A 12,541-nucleotide genomic window follows, 5' to 3' on the forward strand; every position below is an offset into this window, starting at 1 on the left:
TGTGCATCGAGTATTGTAACATGCCCGAAATTTCAGGACTTCAAATTTCTTGTCAAAATAGTTAGAGGTTAACTTCTCCAATTTTGAGAGCCAAAAATTTCCGTTTTAATTTAGGTGATGACCAACTTAAACCATTGCATGATTAAAATTTGAGAACAAAATAAATCCTTTTCATTCCCAACATTAGACTAGAATTGTCATCAAGCATTTGAGCATACATGTGTATAATGCATGCCTAGACTTGAGTCCATTGTGCATTTAGTTTTTGGTCTCGCTTTTCATAATAGGTCTTATGAGCATAAACTAAAAGGGTTAAAATTACTAAACAAAACTATAGTTAATCTTGGGTGATAACATGTGGACTTAATATTAAATCCTAATATCATTTTCTCAGCCCAAAAGAAGTTTAATGTAATCCCTAAAATAATATTAGGTGCAATTATGAAGTAGGAACACATATAAAAAGAAAAGTTATTCTAATTCTTTAAAAAAAAAATTTGTGCAGAATGAAATCATGGAAAAATTTATGTAAACTATGCTTAGCATAAGCAATTCACTATAATACAGGTACAAGTTAATAACTAAGTTTAATACCACAAATTAATCAGTCAAAGCAGAAAACTAAAAGAAATCAAATTAAATTTTAATCAGCTAAAGCCATACTTCATCCAAAAGTACATTTAACTGCACATAAGTGCACATGGAAAATAAATTATTCAAATACTAGATTATTTATCATGCCTAAAAATAATTTTTCTAGAATTTTCCTCCTCTGTTTAGGCTTCCTAAAAATTCAATCTACCTTTCTAATAGCCCATATTTGTTTAATTTCTGTGAGCATTCTACCCATTATTTTTGAGTGCAACCAAAGAAAATGGAATCTAGGTGTAATCATTTACCTCCAGTAAAATCTACACTAATTAATTTGGTCCACACATTAAGTTATGAAGCTACAAAGTTAGGGGAGAGAAAATAATCTAAAAATTCGTCTAAAACCGTGTTCACCCAGAATCTTACCCACCTCTCTCTTCCACCTAGAGCACTTCGTCCTTGGCCCACTTGGCAGCCTCTCCAGCTCGCCCTTTCTCTGTGCCTCACCAAGAACACACAGAGGGAGAGATAGAGCGAGCCGACGCATGGCCACAACGTGTCGACGACCTCGGGCTTTCCTTTTCTCGCTCTCTTCTCCACCAGTCTGAGTCGCCATTCCTCACTCATCACTCAGAGCCGAAGAAGCCGAGGGGAGCAGGTCCTCCGCCTCTCCGTCACCAGCGACCTCACCACCGGCCATGGAGGTGACGACCATCGCCATCTCCGTTTGAGTCAAGGTCACCTCTGTCTCTTTCACGTTCCCATCTCTCCACACAATGCCGAACCACTTCTCTGTTGACCACCTCCCGTTTTGTGCATCACAGCCACCGGAACGTGACCACGCCAACGACGTCCCGGAGCACGCACCGGAGCGCCGCCGCTTCAATCATCGTCGTTGTCCAACCACCTTCGTCCACCTCGGAGCAAGCCGCTGCACCATCGTCATCGCCTCAACATGCTTTTCAAGACGCCTCAAGAACCCCAGCTGGAGATATCAGGAACACAGAGAGCGCACTCTTTCTTCCTGCCCGTCGCCATCGCCATTGTCAATTCCTTCCTCTCCGGTGAGCTATAGTCCGATTCTTCGTGCACACACCATCCTTGAGACCTCACGAACCTCTTGGACATGCATGCATGGCAGGACCTTGAGTTATTCGAGCAGTCGCCGTTCACTCGAGGAGGAGCACCGTCGCCGAGCCGTTCCGCAAGCCGCCGCTGCCGCCAAGACCTTGACAACCCTAGCTTGACCCACAGTGAGCATCCTAAAGGCTAGAAGACCACATGCATGCATCCTTTTCGTTCGGAATCGACTTCCATGCACACATGCAGTTTCACCCCGAGAACCACCGCCGCTCACACCACTGTCACGATTGTTTCTGACCACCTCTGACCTTGAGATAACTATGAGTAGATGCGCAAGGAGCTTAGGAATGTTTTCTCTTTTCGTCGCCCCGCGAGAACGGCCGCCGTTCATCGTCGGCGCCGGCAAGCAGCTCGCCAAGTCGCCGCTATTCTGCTGCTGCCCTTGCCCTCTTGCTGAGACACTGACCAGCGGAGCCCACATCATTAGGCGCTGAGGACTCTGCTTAGAGAGAGTTTAAAACTTGCAAGGTCTAAATTAATTGTAAAATATGTTAGAATGACATGTGGAACCAAGGACTAATTAGTAATGAATTAAAAGAATCTGAGGACTCTAATGAATTTGGTTCATCACATACTTTGGATTGCGGGTTGATTCCAAAAACCTCAAGGACCTTTTTGCATATTGGTCCCTCACTAACACGTGGACACCATACTTTAAAATCTTGAGAATAATTAAGAAAATGCCCAAACAAATATATGTTTAGCAGAAAAATGCACAAAGTTGTAAAATCCATATAAAATCAAATATAGCTCATTTTGAAGTGATTCCAGTTGCTGTAGATTCAAGAAGTTATGAACTTTATTCCAGGAATATAAAACTTGACACCCACTGTACAAACTTTGCCTCTAAAATTTATCTATGATAAGTCATACATAAAGCATGTACAAACATATAAAATACAAAGAAAATTCATTTCAACTCATTTTGAAACAAAATCAAATTCTACAGATTCATCATCATGCACTCTCTGATTAAGTGAAATAAAAGTAATTACTTACTTTCCATCAAATGCCTCTAAAACTATTATCTCTAGAATGATTAGTTTAGATAAGCTAAACTTTAGAAATTCATGTAGAACCCAATTTAGCTTCAATTTGAGTAAACTTTAGTTCTGTAGGATCATCAAAACATGTATTTCCATGTTATGAAATAAGATTATATATTTACTGTGTAGTTAAAGTCTCTAAATATTCATATAAGGATTTACTAACATAGAGTAGTCTTTAATTTGTAAAACTTGTAGAAAATTCATTTTTTTAGTCCAAATGAAATGATTAAAGTTTCTATAGAACCCGCAAATAGTTAGCTTCAACATAGTAAAATAAAATTTGGCACATTTTGTAGAGAACATAGATCAAAACCTTAACTTAGTGAAATAAGAATTTAAACACATAGTGTTGTTTAAGTAATACATAAACATGTATAAGTATATATACACTTTAGGTCTAATTAAACCTAAATAAAAACTTGATTGACCAGTGAAGCCATAATTCCATCCTCATCCACTAAAACTTAGAAGAACTTAGCTCATATAACAATTTCTAGGTTAATATAATATATTGCTAGTTTAGATTAGAGCATCTCGTTTATAAAATATGAACCATAGTAGTAAAGACCATAAACATGTGAACTAAAAATGTTCATTTTTAGTTAACCAAATTATTCCTTTTATCTGTAGCATATTCTGAATCTACAACTTGAGAGTCATGCACATATAAAACACTATATGCCTAGAATATGTTGTAACTTGTAAAATCTATAAGAAAATCATTATAACTCCAAAAATTGTGAAACCAAATGTGTTAGTCTTAGAAAACACATCTCCACAGCCCTGTGAAGTCTAATCTAATAAAAATCACTTTACAAAAGTATTTTATAACACTACCTAAGACTATATTACTATAAACCTATAAAACTTCTAAAATTCATAACTCCCTAATGAAATAAGATAAAATAAAAATTATTTCACCTAAATTCATTTTAGACCAGTACCTAATCACTGTGCATAAATCATGCATTTTAGAGCATTTTGGATTTTCAGCTCTTTCGGTGTTTAATTGCACGTGTCATTTATCTAGATAATTGCATAATCGGTGAAGGAGTGGATTAGGTGCTAACATTTCTCTGATCAAGGCAAGTTTTCTCCTCCCATCCTTTGAACACATTGAATCCCATGATTTGAGGAATGAAAATATTTGTTCGCAAAGTTGCATGTCAACTTAGACTATATCGGTATTTAAAATTGGGTTAAGGTAGTTATGACCTATTTGTTGCATACCCCACCTTGAATAATTGATCCTCATGTTGTTTGAACCCCTAGAAATGGTTAGAGTACACTCTTTGTGCTCAAATGGATTTTGATACAGGAACCTTTGCTGGAATAAAATGAATATGATGGGTATTTGCGAACTAAAATGTGTAAAATGTGATTTTATACTTGGGCGGCAAGTGGTGTGCATATGGTGTTAGTTGCATACCGATAGGGGGAGTGTTTGCCCAAGTACATAAGGACCGAACTTGTGTCACCCATTTAAAGTTATTCGTACATCCACATGTGCTAGTATGGGATGGCCTAAGCTGAGTAATCTGTTTAGGACTAGCCTTGCATTCTGGTAGGCCGGTGTGTATGAGTTCATATAATTCAGAGGAGCTTTCTAATTACCCTGACGTGGTGCTTTAGGTGACTAAGTGTCACATCCTGATTTTCGTTTTAGGATTTATAAATTATTTAATAAATTATTATTAGAATTTATATTAAATATTCATTAATTTACAAGTGAAGTTAAATGTGGGATATAAAATTTCCTAAATATAAAGCATGGATTGATTTAATTTTTATTAAATTCTCCATGGTTAATTATACTCTCTGAAATTTTCTCGGATTTTTCGGAGCTCAAAGAACATTTCAGTAATTACCCACATATTAAATTAATCATTAAATGATCTGATTTTAATTTTGTTAAATACTTTGAGTGTCCAAGTATTTTCAAGATTTTTTGAAATTATTTGAGCAATAGAAGTATTTTTAACAATTCAAAGATCATTTCAGTAATTAATTTAATTGGAAAAGTAATTAAAATTCACCTTTTCCTTTTCGGGCCGAATTAGGAAAAGTGCTCACTCTCGGCCCAGTCTCCTCTCAGCCTGCAGCCCCTCTCCCTCTCTTTTCCGGAGTCTAATCCATGTCCCTCCTTCAATCGGGCTGAGTAAAAGAAGCCCAGCCGAAGTCTACTTTAGCTCCCCTCGCTACTGTTCATCTTCCAGCTCCAGACAGAGCCCGAGCTGTTGTTCTGTGCCTGTGCAGCCGTCGTTTTCCCCTTCAAATCTGGTCTCCTCTCTCGTGTTATTTCAAAATTAGTTGAGGGGAAATATTCCTCTTATCCTCCTCTACCTCTTCCCCCAAAAATCCGGTTTTATCCCTTTGAATTCGATGCGAATTTGGATTCGTTTTCGAGTTTATCTCTCCACCAAAACCTAGGTTTTCCCGGCGCGATTCCTTGCGTTCCAAGCCCGATCTCTCCCTCCCTTGGCTATAAATAGAGTCCCCTCCCTCTCCTCTTTCGGCCGCCACCTCTCCCTCTCTCCGCCGTCGCTTGTAGCGCCGTCGCCACGTTCGCCTTCTCTCTCCACCGCCGGTAGTCGCTCCAGCCGCACCGTTCGTCGTCGTCCGCCGTCGCCTTCGGTCACCGTCGCCACCACCAGGTTCGCGAGAAGGAGCCGCACGCCGTCCACCCCTCCGTTGCCGCCGAATCCCACCGGAGCACCGCCTACGCCATCAACCCGAGGCCGCCGCCTTTTGAAGCTCGTCGCCGGCCATTTTCCATCATCGATTCTCGTCGCCGTCACCACCGGTGAGTTCGTCTTGTCGTCCTCTCCGCGTTGGTGCTCTCGGATAGCCCGGCCGAGCCTCCTAGCACCGGCGACCTCGCAGAGCAGTGCATGGTCAGCTGTGATGTCATTGATGACGTCATTATCTATTTAATAAATCGTAAATCCTTTTCTGTATAAGGCTAAAATCAATTTAATCTTGTAAAATTCATAACTAATTCATATGAAGTCGTAATTAAGTGGTTCAAGTCTCTAAATTCATCTAAAATCATGATCTACATGTTTGTTTACTTTTTATGTACTGTTTATTTGGTTTTTATTAGTATTTTTCTCTGTTTTGCGTGTTAGCTTGTTGTTTCCGTCGTTGCGAAGGTTCGTGAGTGCGTCGGAAGTGTCCAAGAAGACTAATTGAAGACCAATTATTGCAAGGCAAGTCACACAGATCCTAAACACAATTCCTTTGAGCATGTTGATCCTATATTTAAATTCTCTATTTATTTCAACTGTGCATTTATTTTCGAATGTCACTGGGTGGTGTGAACCTATTCCTTTGTTATGGCCAATTTGCATTGAATACCCTATTCCTTGATACCTTGGGTAATAAATTGATCAGCTTGAACCTTATATATTGGGTTGGTTCAGCTAAATGCTATATATACAAATGCTTAGTCATGCTTAGAAACATTAGCTCATTAATGGGATGATTCATACTACACTATTACTTATGGTTATATTTAATGGTAGCTCACGATGGTCAATCGTGTTATGATAATTAAAATCTGATTAATGGTGGGTTGTGAGCACATGGTTTTGAAGGTCGTGCTCTTGACAATTAAGGACCGGTTCGCGAGCTACTGTTGTGAAACATTAACCGTGCCAACCACAAGCCAGCATGGGTAACGGCTTTACCTTTTGTATAGCATGATTCACTGTGGGGTGCCAGACTGTGAAGCGGCGAGAAGTCCGTGGGGGTCGCTGGGGGGTCCATGCCTCTGGTTATTGAGGGGGTGATTATGATCCAGGAATGGTGCACTGTGGTGAGTTGTGTTGTGCGAGGGGTACTGTCACAGTTCCTTTCCGAGGTACCGTGGTGGTATTGAGGCGCATGGTGACATGTCGTGGAGCTGTGTCTTGTGGGTACAGTGGTACACCTCTAGCCAGAGTAAAACTATTCGAATAGCTGTGCCCGTGGTTATGGGCGGGTCTAACAATATTTTTCGTGATTAGTCTCACACTACTCATTAATGATAATAATGTGATACTTAATTTGACTCCTGGTTTGGAATGGATAATTCCTGGTTTGGAGGTTTGATCTGTACGACTGGGGTTGGTTGTTCAGGTTTGGTTGGGCCTGTGCAGCATGGGTGTGCTGTTCAGTGTTGATTAATATTGATGATTAATTACTCTACTGTTTTACAAATTCTCAACTCTTTGCTAAATGCTTCTTTCGCAAATGAACCCTATATTATACCATCCTTTGGTATCCTTGTGCACTTGCATATTTGCTATGTGGCTTGCGGAGTATGTCATATGCTCACCTTGCAATAATCAATCAACCTCAGTTGAAGAAAAAGGATCCAGAAGGAGAAGACGTTTGGCTTATACCCAAGTTGAGCTGCCTGTGGGAGTGGAGCCGGAGCATCGCTAGACCGTTATTCCGTTGCTGTTTTCTTTTCTTTTGTAAGTATGTAACGTTATTATTATGATGGATTTGTATATTGAATTGTCAGTTTGTGTACCTCGGCTGATTCCTGGACGAGGGTTTTATGTGCAAATAAGTTCGGAAATTACTAGTGAATTTCCGGGCGTGACACTAAGCGTGTACAATACAACAGTATTGTGCCACGTGGTGGGTTCCCGTCGTGTCCGCCACCACGGCGTTAAGTTTAAGGCGTGTGCCCGCCACTTAACGGTTCTAGGTATATTCCAAGTATGCCTAGGATTGAGGAACACGTATCGTGCTGGTGCAAGGCTAGGCTCTAAGTAGTGTAAAGGCTTCGTTATGACCTCTAGATCACATTCAACATGAAGAGTGTGGTGGAGTCTTGCAAACTCAAAACAAACTAGAGAGTTCTATCATGTGGGTAAAGCTGTACAAACTTTGCAGAGTTCTTTAAACTAATCGATTAGCGTGCTCACGGTCATGAGTGCTTTGGTGATGTGTCATGAGTATAGACTTTATGTTTTAAAATGTGATCATGTGACATTGATTTGAAATTGATAAATGTGTTGAGTTGTGTGTGAGGTGATATATTATGACTTGTTGTCAAAGGATGACAACAAGATATTGATTATGATGGAATTATGATGAACTTAATATTGAAACTTAAAATTTGTTTTGTTAATTGAAGCATCAACTCCTTTACAAAAGAATTGCGAAACAACACTTGCTTTATGCTGAAAATTGAACTACATATTGCCTTCCTTTGAATATATGCCTTACATGTAGTATGGTAGGATTGACTTATGCTTGCCAGTACATTAACTTGTTTAATGTACTGACTCTCTTGCTGTTGATATAACCTTTTGTTTGCAGGTTTAGTCTTAATCTTTGAGTGATGCGGGTTCCGATTGTTTCTTCTAGGATGAGAACTTAAATGGGGTAAACCCCTAGTCGGTGTGCTTGTGATTGGGTAGTCAAGCTTCCGCTGTTCTCTAATAAGTCTATTTGGCCGGTCGGCCTATGTAATTATTAAGTTGTTGTAAGTCTTAAGTTTCTTTCATCTTAGTTGTGTTTGCTATGTATAATCATGCTTAAGATGAAAGTGTGGATCTAGTGCACATCCTGGGAACTAGATTCACATGAGTATGAGTTAGGAAGGTTGTAGATCTTTAGCCATTTTTGTCAAGTCTCCTGAATGTGTAACACATCTAGTCGCCACCTTCGAGTGGTTTGACAGGCACATCTCAGGCTGAAGTTGACTGGCAGGCTAAGGGCCCAGCAATGGCTTCAATATTCCTCTCTCGAGGCGTCGGATGTTTCATTATGCTTGTTTGATGACTTGAATTATTCACTTCATCTCTCAAGTATAATGGAAGGTCCGGAGAGCCTACCACAAGTATATATTTGTTCAAATTTGACTATGCATCCTTTTCATGATGAAATGTATTGTCTAGAGGACCTCATGTGTATACATAACTCTCTATCAAGTTTCTCTAGTCGTTTAAATGAGTTACAGGTTGGTTTGCAAGAAGGGGAGTGTTACGGTTTTTCGACTAAAGAGATTTCAGGATCCAACCATATGGCTATCAAGAAATATTCCTCACCGGATGTTGTGATAGAAAAAGATAAGTTCAAAATGCTCCATAACAAGGTGAAACCGAGGACGGTTTCCAATCAAGAAGGGGAGGATGATGAGGATACAACTAGCTCGGATATAACCATGACTACCTTATGTATTAATCAACCAAAGGTGCATATGTTCTACATTGGATTTAATTGTTATATATTTGAACAAACGTTGCTACACAATGAGTTTTGTCTGTTTTTGTTTGCAGAGTTAACTGCTTGGACGAAAGAAAAGAGACCGAGCATAAGGAATGCATGGATGATTGAAGAAGTTGATTGGGGACCAAACTAAGACCTTCTCTAAGTCTTCTTTCATCTCACCACGTCACTTTTTGACCATAGAAGACAAGAGATAAAATTCCATACGTTTTGGATTCGGTTTCGGGCCTTCTGACAGCATCAACTTCAAACGGACCTAGCTGCTGATCTAGAAGGAATTTAGGGGCCCATGAGTACTTGTTGGAAAGCTTATGGAGTCTACCTTCAGATGGTTTTGGTCCCACGTCAAAATTCCTACCGAGCTGCCGGGAATCTGCAAAACAAGCCACATATCTCATCCAGTCCGAACTGATTTTGGTTTTGGGCCTTGTAATTGTGTCGTGGGCTTAGCCCAAGGGGGTGTGCGCCTTAGGGAAACCCTAGGACGTGTCTAATCATTTTTATTCAATAGCCGTCATCGTTTAGAGTCGGGTTTTGTTTAGATTATTCTGTCAAGAACAATTTTGCCGCTAGATCGGATTGTGAAACACTAAATTCAAGTGCTTATTTATTCATATGCAATTTGATTGCAATCTATCTTGTTCTTACTTGTGTTCTTCGATTCACATGCAGGGATTAGCCTTCTCGGTGAGGTCAACCGGGTTTCGGCACGGTTGATAACCAGAGGAGACGTGGTGCTGCGATTGCGGGCTCAGTAGCGTGTTCGTTGTTTGGAGAGAAAAATTAACTTTAATCTCCCCGCCCAGGGAAGTAAAATAAAATAAGATGTGCGGGCGTGCCAGTGTACTAAGTACACAAAATCAAATAGACGAAGGAAAATGTATTTTATTATAATTCTCAAGGAATTACAAAAATACAAAATCCTTAGTCAAATGCGCTCCACAGCTCGTCGGCGAGGTGGATCTGACTTGACGATTGTGTTCTCCTGGTTCCCGGGGTCTCGGAAAACACCCGGTTAATTACTCTCGTGGGTTAGACCGCAAGACACCTCCGATTAAGCTGCGTTGGTCGTCGTCATCGGTCTTCGCTTTACGTTCACCCATGCGTGTTGTGATGGTGGTGATGGTGTAGATGTGTGTGGGCGCCGACAGCGGTCCACGGCCTCGTCGCCGTGTTGTGCATGCATGACGATCTGAACAGAAAGAGCAGGAAAACAAAAGAAAACTAATAAACTGTACCCATGGCGATGGCTGGGTACGTGCTCCAGCGACCGTCTTCTCCTCCGCGCGCCTCCTCGCCGGACGCCGAGGCACTGCGGCCAACGTCACCGACCGCCGAGCGCCCGTGTTCTCGCTGGACGCCGAGATTCTCCGGCCAAAATGGTGTGTGTGTCTCTCTCTGTCACTTTCGTATGCGTGTGTGTTCTGTCTGTGTGTGTTCCTCCGTCTCTGTGTGTTCCTCCGTGTGTGAAATGGCATGGCCTTTTATAGTGAAGAAAGGCAGTTCCAGCCAGTACGTGCATGGCTCGATCAGTGCATGCGTGATCAGTCAATTGCCTAATTTAGCGATTAGCATTTCTTTCCATATGTTGTGTGATTCTTCCAATTAACAGACATCCTTATTCAGCATGATTCCATCCGTGTTACGCCGACCGATCTCCTTTCCAAGTTGGAATGATACATAGGGATCATTTTCCTCGTATTCTCGTATATACGCGCAATCTGTACATGGTGAGGCATCGATAAGAAATCAACTGCCGGCAAATGATTTGATTATTGCCCTCTAATGATATGCTACAGTGGCATGCTTCCAAAATAAATCCACCGTCGTTTCTTCTTTTCATCAGTGATATCGCTTAGCCGCGCTGCCACTTATTCAACCAACCATCTATTCCAGGCATATATATATTTATATATTCTATCCCGGCTGGAATACATAATATATATATATATATATATACACACACACGCACGTGAGTACATTCGCGCCCGTACATTAATTGGGCAGCACTGCACGTGTCATATAACATTCTCATGTACACCAGATTGTATCATTAATGATAATTAATCACTTATTTTTACTATTGTACTGTCATTCCCGGAATTAATATTTTGACGCACCCCATTTCTTATAAAATAAAGAAAAGGTGTATAAAATATCATCGAACAAAATGCCCCCTCACCAAGTTAAATTCGAGCGTGGAGCGACTCGGAATTAACTTGGTGACTGATGAACCTTTCTATTTCCCCTATCGATTCTAGCATGATCCTTTCCCTCGTACAGATGTTTTCCATGTATGTTTTAATCTGAAAACAACGATCTGGCTGTGGAAGTATGAATGATGTTGCCAAATTAACTCACGTCACTTTCCTTTAGCCAAATACTCCCAAATATAAGGTTCGGTTAAGCACCCTATAAATACCACGTACCATCAGCGACCTGATCAAGCAATATTGTTCAATCTCGGTAGGGAAGCCACAGGTTTGTACTTCATCTTCGTGTACCTCTTTTAATTCTCACTGACCTTTCTGTTCGCGTGATTTTTTTTACTCTTTGCTTCTCATCATATATATATTTGCTTTAGCAGCTCCATTCATGGCTCGTGATGCTGGCAAGCATGCTTCTGGTGGCGTTGAGAAGGAACGGATGCCAGCAGCCGGCTTGTCTCGAGGCCCTCGATCAGCCGAGACCACTATCGGCTGGAATTCATGACGCGGGAATTCCTCGCCGTCCAAGGTCTGCGCCTGATGGTGGTGACTTCGGCGCTCGGCCACAACATCACTGTTGGCGGATGGCATGAGGCACTTCGACCAAATCTGTCGAAACCCGTGGCGAAGACTATGGAGCAAGAACGGCGCGAGGCGAGGGGTCGTGCAAGTACCTTGTCAAGCCAGAGGCGTCCCAGGCGAAGGGTGCAAGGCGAAGAGTATCTGCTGAAGCAAGACGACTGCGCCATGGCAAGTTCGCCCCCGCGAGGGCCGAAGAAGCCTTTCCGGCCCATCAAGCCTAGGGGCTATAGGGCCGGCGGTCGCCCGACGGCCCATCAGGGACCCATGAACCTCCATAACATTATGTACCCCTGTAAATGTCCCTTTCATAAGGATAACCATGTAAATTCCCCTGTATAACCTAAACCCTAGTAGTAAGAACCTGTAATGGAGCTATAAATAGTCCCCTAGGGCCATGTAATAAGGGGATCCCGGAGTAAAAAATTCTAAAATTAATACACTTCGTTTCTTTCCAACCACTGTTGAGTAACCACGTTTTTCGACGTATGCGGTTGTCGTTTCGACAACAGCTGGCGCCGACCGTGGGGACCTCCGAGCAAAACCACTAAGAGCGAATGCCACCGAAGAAGGTCGTGAAGGAGAAGGTTACAAGGCAAAAGGAAAGCGACGCCGGAGCGGACATGGCCGCTGAGGAGGGAGCAGAGCCTTCGGCGCCCGTGGCCGAAGATGGAGGAGGACCATCTGCTTCCGCATCTGCGCCATCACTACCGCCTTCGGCCCCTGCCACCTCTGAGCAAGTGC

General features: G+C 41.8%; 1 pseudogene; it reads left to right on the top strand.

Annotated features, from left to right (window-relative positions):
- Nucleotides 1-1,289: 1,289 nt before the first annotated feature.
- Nucleotides 1,290-1,838, top strand: LOC127766304 (uncharacterized; annotated as a pseudogene).
- Nucleotides 1,839-12,541: the final 10,703 nt, after the last annotated feature.

This window comes from Oryza glaberrima, chromosome 3 (assembly GCF_000147395.1).
Source record: "Oryza glaberrima chromosome 3, OglaRS2, whole genome shotgun sequence".
NCBI classification, from domain to species: domain Eukaryota; kingdom Viridiplantae; phylum Streptophyta; class Magnoliopsida; order Poales; family Poaceae; genus Oryza; species Oryza glaberrima.